The sequence below is a fragment of the Meleagris gallopavo genome, chromosome 6, assembly GCF_905368555.1.
Source record: "Meleagris gallopavo chromosome 6, MGAL_WU_HG_1.1, whole genome shotgun sequence".
Classification (NCBI taxonomy): Eukaryota; Metazoa; Chordata; class Aves; order Galliformes; family Phasianidae; genus Meleagris; species Meleagris gallopavo.
This window is the reverse complement of record NC_139409.1, coordinates 1,362,741-1,375,880: the sequence shown is the minus strand read 5'-3', so window position 1 is coordinate 1,375,880 and position 13,140 is coordinate 1,362,741. Positions and strand designations below refer to the sequence as shown.

General features: G+C 42.9%; 1 protein-coding gene across 6 annotated transcripts in view; it reads right to left on the bottom strand.

Moving 5' to 3' along the window:
- The window catches only part of ADCYAP1R1 (ADCYAP receptor type I), a 136,588-nt gene extending 131,382 nt beyond the window's left edge, over window positions 1–5,206 (bottom strand). For 2 of the 6 annotated variants that reach the window (XM_010712229.2, XM_085226835.1), the window contains exon 1: window positions 4,510–5,206. The gene's annotated coding sequence lies outside the window, so the exon portion shown is untranslated. The remainder of the gene's footprint in view (window positions 1–4,509) is intronic. The other 4 variants (XM_010712231.2, XM_010712233.2, XM_010712230.2 and 1 more) reach the window with 3 other exon arrangements.
- Between the last annotated feature and the right edge of the window lie 7,934 nt (window positions 5,207–13,140).

Sequence of the window (13,140 nt, the reverse complement as noted above, 5' to 3'; positions counted from 1 at the left end):
CTCCTTTGCAACCCAAGCCATTCTGTGATTCTATGATAGACAAACTTCAGCCCCGACTGCCCAACACTTGTGAGTGAAAGCCCTCCTCCAGGTGAAGTGAATGATAGCTCAGTAACGGATCCCTTATGGCCATGATTTCACATGGAGAGTGGGGCAATTTACATCTCATTACATGCCTACTCCCTGAAAAGGGACAACTCAATATTGCCACGTTTCCATTCGACGAGACATTGTCCTTAAGAATTCCCAATAAGTCAGATATTCTGTCCTTGGAGGGAAAAGAAAGCAGCAAAACGTCTCATCCTGAGGAAGCAAAGAATAAAAACCTGGGCTATTAACCCACCATACAGATGGAAAGGACTTTTCCTCCCTTAACCCTCAGCTCTACTTAGCAGCCCCAACAAATTACAGATAACAGCCTATAATTATCCTTCCATTTGCAGCTCATCAGCAATTGTGACCCAACATTCTCTAATCACAATGGCTTTTTGTGGACTACCTCAACAGCAGACAAACCAGCCTTCAATGAGATGTGTGCTCCATGTTCCGTGTTCAGCTCTTAAGACTTCAAAATTGCCCATTCACAACACGTTATAAACAGAAATATTATAATCACTGGTCCCAGAACTATTATTAGGAAGGAGAGTTAAACCATACAACCACTTATCCCCCTTTTAGTTTTCCAAGTGCTGGTTTTAGGGTGACTTATGAGTTACAATAATGCAAAGCAGAATTGCTGATAAAATTTGGGTTTAAAAAAAAACAAAAAAACACCACATTGATATTAAGTGGAATTGTCCACGCTACTAAAGACATTAATTAAAAATCTGCCGGATGAATAGATCAGATTAATTTGAGATCATAGCCCTAACACACACCCTGATATCCTAACCCACCCAAGAGTGACACCTGAATGAGCAACAATGAGATTGTCGTGATGACCCCAGGGCAGATAAACTCTGATGTTAAATGCCAACCAGTTCGTTTCATGGTACAATTCTGTCAGGAGAGCTTGGATTCAATGCTAGCATAGAAACAGAGCACCGAACAGCAATCCCTGCAACTGCACCTGTATGTTTATGCTCCTTTCCAAAAGAATATTCCCAGCACAACAGCCATGATAGCTTTACATGCTACAGTGTTTGCATTTTTCCTTCAGGAAATGGAATGATTTAGTGCCCTGAAATTACTAATCCAGTTAATTCTACAGATCAGCCCATCGTCTGAATACAATCATAGAATCACAGAATGGCCTGGGTTGCAAAGACCCACAATGCTCAACCAGTTCCAACCCCCTGCTGTGTGCAAGGTCACCAACCAGCAGCCCAGGCTGCCCAGAGCCACATCCAGCCTGGCCTTGAATGCAAACGAATTGAAGTGCATTAAGTGAACAAGACTCAGAGAATCGGTCTTGCTTTGTAAGAGTTCTTAATTTGTTTTGTGGAGATAAAACTTAAAGATGAAGCAGCTGGATGGACAAACTGAGAAAGCAAAAGGTGGCTGTAGAATAAAACACATGCAAAGCAAAGCGTGTGCGTGTGTGTGCAACCAGCAAAGCGTTCTGAAAAAGGTCTGTCTTCCTTCCCATGTATTTGTGCCCACTCAACAACAATCCAATCTGTTTCAACAGCCACCACAATTCTAGCACTTGTTAGTGATCCTCGACAACCAAATACCTTTCTTTATGCAAAGAACTTAAGAGCAGAACAGACCTGTAAGTGTATCCCATCGGGGGATGCTGTATATATAGGATAGCAGCACTCTGAAGGCTAAGCAATCCTTGCCCGCTTATAATCAGTAAAAATGACTACAGTTCGTGGGTAGGATGAAAGAGAGACTTCCTCAGTGGTGCATTTACACCCCTTTTGGTAGATTTGTTGCACTTTTGCATCGGTGTGGAAAGATCCTGTTGAGTTCGGCGCGCGCTCACTCACATCTCTACTGCCTTTACAGGTGATGCAGGATGCTTGGATGTCAGATGTGCAAGGAGAACTGGGAATGGAAATAAAGGAACGCAAAGCAATGCAAAAACATACTCTGTTGATGTAAAGGTTGGTTTCTGGGCCAAGTGTTGGGGTGAAGTAAACCCTTTATCTCAGCTGACTGCTATATCCTGCCATCAGCTTACCTCTCCTGAGAATCACAGGGGAAAAAAAAAATGGGATATTTCTGTAGATCTTTCAGCCATATATGATAGACAGTGTGATGGTGTCATGTGTTTACTTTTTCTGTGTTTCTTAACTCAAATATTCTGGTTTCATCAGAAGATAAACTGAGCTAATTTAGGAATTAGACTGTTTGTACTAAGTGTGCTCAGAAGGAAGGAAAGAAAAACAAAATCTGCTATATTCAAATGAATCAGCCTGGGGACATGGGGCTCAACTGATCAAAGGCGTAGGCACATATGGAACTCAACTCCAGAAAAAATATCTCCAGGATGCCGACTCACTCAGCCAAATTAAGAGAGATGCAATGAAAAAAAAAGTCTAAACGTGACCATTTCAGAGATCTCTGAGCTTCTCTCCTTGGTAGCATCCTACAACAAAGCTTCTGCCTTCGTGTTTATGAGCTTCGCATGCATACTGACAACAGCAGAGCTACAGTCGGCTGTGGCACCGCCATGAAAACAGCAGACATCATAAATCTGCAGGGAGATTTCAGGTTACTCACAGAAACCTCAATGGAAGGCTGGAGCCAAGGAGCAAGCACAAAACCAGTCCCTGTCTGGGGTTAACTGGCTTTCTGAGAAGCCCCCACAGTCTTTGAGCTTGCTCAGCGCCGATGGTTATCCTTCCAGTCGCTGCCTTAGGTTGGAGAAAACAAAACAACACAAACCCTGCGCTCCACGATGGCCAAGATAGATTGCCACTACAACAACAGAACAATCACAGCTGTCCTGACTGAACAACAAAGCAGCATCCCCTGTTCTCAGAACGTACAGACAGGGAAAAAAAAAAAACGATAGAAAACCATCAGCCAGAGCTACAACCAGGATACAAGCAGACATCAACTTTAATCCAACTGCTGTTAATGCACTGAATAGCATTCCTTAATTATCCATCAAATTGGAGCAGCGTTGCTTTACTTGTCCTTTAGGACAACTTCATTCAAGGCAGCTCCAGTGTGTTTCACATCAACCAAGGATGCTTGTATAATGCATATGGATAATTCTTTGTCCATAGCTATATCAACACCACTTTAAGGATTTTGCCTTCCTGCTATCATTGACAGTAACCTTAGGCAATCATACATTCACTCTGATTAACCACAGAAACATCTCCCCACAGTACCCGACTGGCATAGGCAGATTACAGCACCGAGATGGCTGTGGACCCAAATAACATCAGACAAAAATCTATTTCTTGTTTGTTGACAACAACAGATTAAAACAAACAAAAAATAAATAAACAACAAATAGACAAAAAAAACCAAACATATTCAATTACATTGCCTGTCACAGCATCGGTCCAACACATGCATTGTAATTAGCAAACACAAGACGGATGGCACTCCAGAACGCCCTAGGAAAGAACCAGGTCATTTTGCCACCTTCTTCGTTTTGGTGACTATTTTTTATACTATCATAATTACCTACAGAGCAATTCCGATGAATGCTCCACGTTAAGGGCCAGGTCCTGTTTACCAGCAGATCAGATGCAGAGGAAAGCTACTGACTTCCAGGGAGTTCTTCCCAATGTACTTCTAAGTCAGTGGGATGGATCATCTCGCCACAAACACCACTAGGTCTCCAAACACATCTGTCTCTCTCTTTTTTCATGCATTTTCCACACCTGACCACCACGCTGCATTATCCTCTCCTTGACAGTAAACTCTCCAGATTCCAGCACATACCTGAACTGTTCGCATGTAAAAAGTCTGCCTACCCCTCTCCTTAAGATACGCTGTGCATAAAATTGGTATTAGAGCCAGCTGTTCCAATGCTGATAAGGAGAAGTGCCCAGAGGCATGCAAGCAGAGGTCAAAGCCACATTAACAGCAATTTTTACTACGACCCCGCAGTAAAAACAGAAAAGTCCTGGTGCACCGGCTGAAGGGTGAACTGGAGTTTGTGTGACAGGTGAAGATGCAGAACTGCAAAGGTAGCCTAGAGCTTGAAAATGCCAACAGCAGCAGCGGGTCTGTTAGCAATCAGGTTTTATTTACCAGCCATATTGTGTTAAAATCAGACGTGATCCCCATACCAAGCACGTTAACCTGTCACCGCTTGCAAAGGGAGATTTATTCGTTCCGAAAGAAACCCATCTATCTCGCGGCCGCATTCTCGGAGCCTGGCTGGAGGCAGAGAGCCTGCTTGCCGTTCCAACCCCCCCCTCCAAAAAAAAAAAAAAAAAAAAAAAAAAAAAAAGCATTCTCAGGACATGGGGAAAATCAGGGAGAAGCCGATAAATCACTGTCACTCCGAAACGAGCCGGCTGCAAGAAGCTGCTCTCGGGCATCCCCAAGCAGAGCGGCTCCCCAGCCCGGGAGAGGCCGGAGATAAGCACTTACCATTGCAGCAGGGATCCGTCCCGGTGCTGGAGATGCTGCATCCCGCCGTGCCGTGCCGGGGCGGGGCCGGAGCCGGGGGGACGCGGAGCTGCTCCGGGGGAACGGAGCGGCCGGAGCCGGGCTGCCCCCGCCGGGCTCGCACCGGCCGGAGGAGGAGAGGAGAGGGGGAGGGAGGGGTCGGAGCCTCCGGAGGGAATCACAATTCCTCCTCCCTCGCCTGCCGGTCATGTCCAGGCTGCTTTGCTCAGGGGATGGGCCAGGTCCCGGCCGTGAAGGAATTTGCCATCGCTAAATCCAAATAATAATAATAATAATAATAATAATAATAAAAAGGCAAGAAGGCAAGCCGGAGATTTGCAAACTTTTTTTTTTTTTTTTTTTTTTTGGTGGGAGGGAGATTGAAGAATCTTTTTTTGGGGGTGGGGAGCTTTTTTTGCTTTTTTTTTTTTTTTTTTAGCTTTTTTTTAAGGGGGTGTTTTTCTCTGGAAGTGGGGGGAGGAGAAGGGGATTCTGGCCGGCTCGGATGCTGTGTGCCTGCAGGTCGGGGCTGTGCTGTGCTCCCCCCGTACCGCTGTGTGTCTGTCTGTCTGTCTGTCTGTGCGTGCGGTTCTCGTACCCAGACAATGCTCTGCAAAACGAGCTGCTCCTGCGGAGAAATGCAAACACCTCCTCCCCCGAGTGCCTGAAGAAAGCAAAAGGGAAGCGGAGCCAATCGCCTCTCCCCGGCTTCTTCATTAATATGGAGGAGAACGAAGGCACCACCAATGAGAAGCAGAGGGAGGCGGGGGTTATTAAATCGAGTTTCTTAAATCAAGCACTTCACCACCACCCCCGTTTGTTTTGTTTTGTATTTTTTTGTTGTTGTTGTTGTTGTTTTGTTTTTTTTCCTCCTTCTGCCTCTCCCGGTTCCTCTTTCTCTCTGTCTCCTCAACACCATCTATGCTGCCTCGCCGCTTGATTTCGTTTTAATTAGCGGAGCTGGCTCGGCAGAACGGGGTGATGGGGTGGATGGAGGCAGGCATTGCCCCTGGATGGGAGGAAGCGTGAGTGCAAGGTGAGGTGGGGCAGCTTCTCCCCAAACTGCAGAAAGTCGATAGCGAAGTGACAGAAGGGACCTGAGGGGAAGCGAAGCAGGACGTTTAACGGGAACAAGTGCTGGATATATGTACAGAATGAGGAAAAAGAGGCCGGATGGCAGCCCCGCAGAAGGGGCACTGGGGCTGCATGGTGGATGTGAGCCCACAGTACGCACTGGAGACAAAAGGGCCTCTGGGGTGCAGCTGCCTCGTAGCCCTACAGCTCATGGCAGCCCTACAGCCCTTCATGGCAGCCCTACAGCCCCTCATGGCAGCCCTACAGCCCCTCATGGCCCTATAGCCCGTGATGGCAGTCCTACAGCCCCTCGTGGCCCTACAGCCCCTCAGCCCTGCAGCTCACTGCAGTCCTACAAGTCCTCATGGCAGCCCTATGGCCCCTCAGAGTCCTGCAGCTCACTGCAGTCCTACAGCCCCCCGTGGCCCTACAGCCCCTCATGACCCTGTAGCTCATGGCAGCTCTACAGCCCCTCATGCTCTACAGCTCCTCATGGCCCTGCAGCTCACTGCAACCCTACAGTCCCTCATGGCCCTGCAGCTCATGGTGGCCCTACAGCCCCTCACAGCCCTGAAGTTCATGGCAGCCCTACAACCCCTCATGCCCCTGCAGCTCATGGCGGCCCTACACGGCCCTGCAGCTCACTACTGCTCATTCTAAGCAGTGTTTTCTAGATGGCATTTGCAGATGGACACGTGGCCCACATCCATCCTCTCCTTTCTAAATGTGAAAGATAAGGGTTTGAAGGATAGACTGTTCAGTGGATAGAGAATTAGTTGGATAGTCACAGCCAGAGGGTTGTTGTCAACGACTCTATGTCCGGTGGAGGCCAGTGACAAGTGGTGTCCCCAAGGGGTCCATCTTGGATGTCCCGTCCCTGTTCTCTTCTACGGAGAGAGGCATTCAAGGGTGAAACCTCTCCAGATCTGGGAAATGATCAATAACAGAATCTGAACAGCTATAGCAGGAGTAGAGGAGCCCTTTGGCAGGATATTCCATGAAAACACTTTGTCTCACACTGCTTTTGCAGCTGACAACCATACTTCTCTCAGGACCCACAGATCCACATCAGGAACTTGGTATAGAACTGGCATCCCAACACATATTTCCCATGTTGTAGAAGCAGCTGCCCACAGATAAGATTCTTCCAATCACCTCAGTATTTCCCAGTGTTGGGTTTTCAATATTGTTGTTCTTCCCAAAGTGGGAACTCTTCACCTTCATTTTCTGTCTTCCATCTTTCTTAGAATACAAATTCATTTCAAATCTTCCTCGCCTTTACCCTTTTCTCAGATTAAGCAAAATAAAAACAAAGCAGTTTATGCAGAGGAGCAACTAAATCCATTACCTATCCAGTGTGAATATCCATGACTCAGCTACACACTTGTGTGTTACAGTCCCTGTGGCTCTCAGTCTGTGTGGAGCAGACTGAAGGGATGTAGATCCAGAGGCAGAAGCACTGAATGAGGCAGCCCTGCTCTTTTCCCTTGGGTCCCTAACAGCCCCATGGCTGCATAGGTGCCTTCTCCTAAGAAAAGAATGCAAAGAATGCACACATTATGAATGCATCCAGCTTTGTGGAAGCATCGTGGAACAGTCCAAATAATCATCTAGACTTTTCAAAAGCTCTACTTTGCACTTTCTCCATTTATACCAACTTCCGTAGCCACATCTCCCAACTTCTAGTAACTTTGCTAAATGTAACTGGAAAAAAAGAGTATGAATTAAAAATCTGATCACCCTGTGCATTCTTTAAATTAAAGACAGAGAAGTGCTTTCATGATGTCATCCGTTGTACCTACTTTGGATGTCTACAAAGGATACATGCCCAAGCTAGATTTCCATGCTGTATAAAGAAGTTCAAGAGAAAATAAATCAGACATAGATGCTAAATACTACTCAGAAGGATCTCATCAGACCTCATTTTTCTGTATCCCAAACCTGCACAGCAAAATATTTGTTCATCCCAAGAAAAGCATCCTGCAGAAATAAATAACCCTTCTAAACAAAACAACCAAAACAACCAAACAAAACAACCAAAACAACCAAAAAGCATTTACCAGATCCCTTCAAAAACTCTCAGAATTTATGAATTATAATCGTACCTGAAAAAAAAACAGAAGTCCCACTATGGAAAGTCCCTTTGGAATGCTAAGCATGGAAGAAGGTTCCCAGCTGTTCAGTTATTATGTGCTGCTACAACATCTGCTCCCTGCCTTTCCCAGGGGAAGGGCAGCAGGCCAGAAGAATCATCTGGTGGCCCACATCCAACTACACTTGGACTGCCTTAGATGATTTCGGCTGCTATCCGTTTCAGGTTTCCTACTGAAGTAGTAGGAGAGTCTGTCGAATAATTTTGCTCTCTGAAAAAGAGAATTTTTCTTTGGGAGAAAACAATTAAGCCATTTTCAGGCGAGCGGTGCTTTTTTGTTATCCTCATGAGCAGTCCATTAAATAGCTCTTAATTATTTAAGTGTGTGTGAAGCATGATAGCAATTGTTTTGGCCAGTGTGAGGGACTGGTGGGGACAGAAGAAGCTTTCCTGGGAGAAAAGCATGGTTTTTTGCTAAATGACCTAGACAGCCATCCATCACCCTACAGAGGGTCAGGACACCGGCAAGCTGGCTGCAAGAGTATTTTCTGGGATTAGGGTAAAGGTATTGTTGGAAGGTCCTTGTCCTTTTATTTTGACATCTCAGGTGTGATTTAGTTGACCTAACAGCTAGTTCTCAGCTGGTTAACCATCTACCCCTTCATATTAGAGTCAGGTCTCATCAATGCAGTCACTGGAATGCAAAGCTTGATCCGTCTCGGCCCAAAGAAATACTGAATATAGCTCAAAGGAACTGTGTCCTAAGTGTACCCATCTCTCTCCAGTGCGGATCTGATCAATGTTTATAAGTATCTAAAGTTCAGGAGGCAATTGGATGAGGCTAGATTCTTTTCAATGGTCTGTAGTGGTAGGAGAAGGAGCAATGGCCAACAACTGGAACACAGGAAATTCCACACAAATCTGTGGAAGAACTTCTTTACGATAAAGGTGACAAAGCACTGGCACAGGTTGCCCAGAAAGGTGATGGAGTTTCCATCTATGGAGATATTCAAGACCCATCTGGATACCTACCTCTGCAACCTGCTGTAGTGTACCTGCTGTAGCAGGGGGTTGGACTTGACGATTTCTTGAGATCCCTTCCAACCTCTGCGATTCTGTGATACTGTGAACACTGGTCCAGCTTGCCAGCACTCACAGAGTGAGCTTCTAAGGTCTGATAAGATAAATCCATCTTTCGTTACGAGGTTTGAGAAGCCTCAGCTACTCAACCAGTCGTCCTGTTCTCTACAAGGATAGGGGCCACACCAGGGTCTGCATTTTCCTTAGTAATTTCCTGCCAACTAGTAGATTGCTAACAGTCAGAAATAGATGCCTCCTAGTTTCTGGAGGCAAGATCTAATGGAGGTAAAGAGTGGGAGAAAACAGCTAATTATGTAAGAAAATACAGTCATTTATACCCTTTCTAGCTATGGAAATGAGCTGTACTGTTTAAGACATTTCTCTTAGTAGAACTATGTCCACATACTGGGAGAACACAGTATGCTAAATACGCCATCTGTATGGTTAACTGGGACATGGTTGATGTGTAGGCAAAGGTCTACAACATTGTCTTAAGAAGAGGTAACTTAAAGTGTGAAAATAAAGAGCAGAAGGTATACTGTTGTGTACCTACTTTTACCCTTCAGTAAATGGCAGGCAGCTCAGCCCACATACATGTTTATCTCAGGATGTTGGGAAGAAGCAGAGGGTGTGAGAGAAGCCATCAGAGAGAAGATGAGCTGCAGTAAATTCACCTTAGCTGTCTGGACAAGAGCCTGTTGATCTGGATGCCTTGAAAGGGAATTAAATTGAAAGAAAGCCCTTGATTCCTGCATCCAGGAGCTCTTCCTCCCTTTATCTGCCTCCACTCTCTCCATTATGGATTTTACCCACTTTCCTCACTCTTGTTCTCTGCAGAAGATGCCATATTTGATTTGACTATTCTGTAAAATGTGAAGGGGAAGACACACACCAGGCTTGGTTTGCAGTACACGGAGGTGAGGCTAGAAGTCCCAAGGGAATATCTGAGATAGCTTTAGCCTGCTAAGAGTGTTTAGTGCAGGTGGTCAGTCCAGGGCTCTTATATTGTACCTTTCATGAAGTCAGGAGAAATGTTACTACTAAAATCAGAGCTATTTTCCCTGTTTTCTACTTTCTGGATCCATCAGCTCACTGGACACGAAGGCAGAATTTGCTCATTCCTCTTCCCAGGTAAGCAAGCTAAGGAACTGGTCCTCTGACAGACTCTTGTGACTCATGATCAGCTGGTTGAAGAAACTAAATAGCGTGAATCATCTCTCCAGTGAAAGTTACATCCCCACTAAGGGGAGTCTACAGAAGGGAATATGTATGAGCATCACTGATAGAGAGAAAGTGGGCAAAACAGCAATGTAGAAAATGGAACAGGAGGTTGGAAAGTGAATTCAGTGTATGGAATGAATCATCTATAAGAACTGGCTTGATGAGGATTCTTCAGCTTTCCAAAGAGGCTACCGAGAGGGAAAATGGTAGAAGTTTATAAAAAACAGCACTGAGAGGGTGAATAAGAAAAAATGTCCACTCTCCTTCCTAATTCAAGAATTTATCAAACAAAATCAGGGACCTTTGGCTCAAAACAACACAAAGAATATTCATCTAAGAAGTTATATGACCTGGCAGATGCAACAAGCTTCCAAGGGTTCAAAGGAAATCCATAGAGGAAAGGTCTGTAAAGGTAGTTAAATACCAGAAGGCTACTTTTGCTCAGAATATCTCCGAGACATATTTCAGTTGCTAGGAGATAGATTAGGGCATTTGTACCTTAATGCTTGACCTTTGTTTGTATTTTTTTCTAGAGACTTTCAAGGGTGGATATGGATTTCTGATGGAGCAGTGCAGACATCTTCCATTCCACTGTCATACACTGCCATACAATCCACTCTCCAAAAGAAGAAGCTATATGGACTTTTATTTTGTAGTTGTGGTTTGCTTTTTTTTTTTTTTTTGGCTTATTTATTTAAAGGATAAAATATTTATGCATTTATAGTTCTAGATATCTAAATCGTGAATACCATTTGACATCTTTCAGAAGTATATGTTGATGTCCCCAGTCGAAGTACCTCAACATTCAACTTTTTGTCCTTGAGCTTCATAGTCAAAACAACAAATATTTAAGACTAATTAGGACAAAATTAGAATTCTGGGAGGAAAAATGCAGTTCTAAGGCACAAAATTATTGTGTAATTAGCTTTTGTTTGATGAATAAGTGGAAAAAAAGGACAGAGAGGTTTCTTTTCAGAACTTTCCAACTGAAATGTTGTGACAGTTCAGGCTCCAATTTGATGTGCTTAACAAAATGCTTGAGTTGATCTAGAAACAAAATTCATCTTTTTTTTTTTTTCAAACTATGTGGGCAAAAAGATGCTTTGGACTGATCCAGAATGATAAATATATATTATATAAATATTTATTATATAAGTGTATGCTATAAATTTCTCTCTCTCTAAATATATATTATATAATTTATTATATAAGTTGCTCTTTAGATGTGAACTGAAATACCTCCAGCTTTCTTTGCAAGTCAACTTTATAACCTCTCCATTGCTATGTGGCTCTTACAGCCTCATATGAGATACTTACACGACTGAGTGTCTTAGGACTTTCCTTGCTTTGTGGCTCCCATCTTTAGAGATAGATCTCTCCTATGAGTGTCAGGGTACGTATAAGACAGCCCCGTCTGCCCACTGTCCATAAATAAGGGCCCAGAGTGTCTGTACTATGAATCACATTGCAATGCCTCGAGTTATATGTGACATATATTTTCTGATATGAGATGTGTTACTATTGAGGGGAAAATGATTTGCAAAGATACTTTTTCTTCAAGAACGCCTCACTCATTATTAGGCATGAACAAATTACTACATTCAGTTCCTTGAATCTGTCCTTCACTTGATGCATTTTTCTGATTAAGAGCTCTAAAGCATTCTGTGAATGAAAGACACTCTTGAATCTGCTTCCAGTCCATAAACATAAGAATTCTTGATTTGATTTTTGGTTGAGTTATGGAATATTACTGCTCTTTGATGGGATAAACAAATGACCATGTGTGTGGATTTAAGGTTAATGTCAATGCTAAATTGAGACGCAGTCTTGAAATTTGACCAATCAAAGCTGCAGAAAATCTGGAGAAAACTATGATTTTCTTTTTTTGTTTGAGTTTCTGATTAAACAAGCTCACTAAAAAAGTTGTTAATAACTATAGAGCGTATTTCTTGACTTCAGCCCCACCTCATCCTCTTCCTGAATAAGTTTTTCTTTTGGAGGGTTTTGCTGATCTTTGCATGAGGATGAGAAACATAAGTTAGGGTAAGTTAAAACAGCCAGATGTGAACGCATCTTTCTTTTGGACAGTAAGAGCTGCCAAATCACGCAGATTGACCACACTGTGATTATGTGAGAAGGAACATTGTGTCAGATGGTACCAAGAGGCAAGGGAAAACAAAACTAAGAACAAAATTAACAATTTCAAGAAATAATATCCATCTTCGACCACTCATCACTACGCTGCTTTCCCATGAGCATTAAACCCAGAAGATGTGTTATGTATTGTTAGCTCTGGTCAATGGAAATCAGCAACCAAGTGCAGTTTTTAGCACAGTATTCTTGTTTTTTTTGTTTTTTTAGGGGTGAAGGCTTGTGGGAGGAAAGGCAAGAGGTGTGATAAAAGAGAGAGCTATCTTTAAATAGCACAAGTTGTCAATGATTTGGTCAGATAGATGAATTTATAACGTACACTTATATAATAAATATTTATATAATATATATTTATCATTCTGGATCAGTCCAAAGCATCTTTTTGCCTACACACATTGAAAAAAAAAAAAAAAAAAAGATGAATTTTCTTTCTAGATCAACTCAAGCATTTTGTTAAGCACGTCAAATTGGAGCCTGAACTGTCACAACATTTCAGTTGGAAAGTTCTGAAAAGAAACCTCTCTGTCCTTTTTTTCCACTTATTCATCAAACAAAAGCTAATTACAGAATAATTTTGTGCCTTAGAACTGCACTTTTCCTCCCAGAATTCTAATTTTGTTCTAATTAGTCTTAAATATTTGTTGTTTTGACTATGGAGCTCAAGGACAAAAAGTTGAATGTTGAGGTACTTCGACTGGGGACATCAACATATACTTCTGAAAGATATCAAATGAATATAAGAAAAGCATATACCAATGTATTTATTATTTCTTAAAATGTAAATTCAAATACATTTTTCTTTGAAACAGTGGCAACAAAATATTTATTTGCCAACCAAAGGATCAGAAAGAGCAGCATATATACCATATAGCATGTGGTATATATATACCATATATAGCATATGTATAATATACCAATGCAAAAACATCTATGACTTTTCTGGTAAATTAAAAATTTGTAGCTAGAGGCTTTAAACGATTTATGGAGAACTCTTT